This window comes from Miscanthus floridulus, chromosome 14 (assembly GCF_019320115.1).
Source record: "Miscanthus floridulus cultivar M001 chromosome 14, ASM1932011v1, whole genome shotgun sequence".
Lineage (NCBI taxonomy): Eukaryota > Viridiplantae > Streptophyta > Magnoliopsida > Poales > Poaceae > Miscanthus > Miscanthus floridulus.
Genome location: NC_089593.1, coordinates 27,936,009 through 27,937,008, shown reverse-complemented (window position 1 = coordinate 27,937,008; position 1,000 = coordinate 27,936,009). Strand labels below are relative to the sequence as shown.

The following is a 1,000-nucleotide window of genomic DNA, read 5'->3' as shown; positions in this document are numbered from 1 at the left end:
TGGTTGTTTAGGAGTATTATAGTAATTACCTGGGTACTTACCTTGGTAAGTCGACTGTTGTTGTTGATTCCACCCTTGTCTCTGTTTGTTGTGGAGTAGAATTGTTGATGACGATATTTGCATCCTCCTGATATTTAGGGAATTCTACCCCAAGTATTCTCCACATACATTTTGGGAATTAAAAGAATCTTGAATAGCCTGACGATCTTTCTTGTAATTGGCTCGCTGTTCAAGCCAATTTAACAGTATGTCCATCTTAGTTGATAGTGCACACACCTCTTCTGGTACTTCATCGCTCTTATTGCATAATTGAATGTTGCATGATAACCAGCCTTGATTAGAGGCTATCTTTTCCATAAGAGTTTTAGCTTTTCCAAGGGTGAGTGACATAAATGATCCTTCAGCAATGGCATTGAGTTGTTCATGGGCTTTCTAAGTTAATCCATGGTAAAAAGCTTGCATGAGCAACCAATCTTCCATCCCATGATGAGGACAATTTGAAATATATTCTTGGAAATGTTCCTATTCTTCTGGAATGGTTTCTCCTTTCTGCTGTTGGAAGTTTGAAATCTTTCCTCTTAAGGCATTGGTCTTGCCTACTGGGAATAACTTTCTAGGAAGGACTTTGAACACTTTGCCCACGTGTTGATGTGATGGTCTTTGTTGATGTAGAACCACTGCTTCGGTCATCCCACAAGTGAGAATGGAAATAAGCGAAGTAGTATGATGTCTTGAGCAACGTCCTTGATGATGACCATGTTGCTAATCTCAAGAAAATTCTGAAGGTGAGCACTAGCATCTTCATGTACCTTTCCGCTAAATGGGGTAGCTTGCACCATGTTGATGAGGCTTGGCTTGAGCTCAAACTCGAGGTTGGTAGTTCTGAGTGTTGGTCTAGTGCGGATGTTCTCAGTGCTTGGAGCAGAGAATTCACACAGAGTCTTGTCAGCCATAGCTTTAGGAACTGGTGTTGAGCTTTCTCTTGATTGATTTGATTCTA

At 40.7% G+C, this 1,000-nt stretch overlaps 1 non-coding gene across 1 annotated transcript; it reads left to right on the top strand.

Moving 5' to 3' along the window:
- Positions 1–478: 478 nt before the first annotated feature.
- LOC136506342 (small nucleolar RNA R71) lies at positions 479–585 on the top strand. The gene has a single exon (XR_010771550.1). It is a non-coding gene; the product is annotated as a small nucleolar RNA R71 (small nucleolar RNA).
- The last annotated feature ends 415 nt before the right edge of the window (positions 586–1,000 follow it).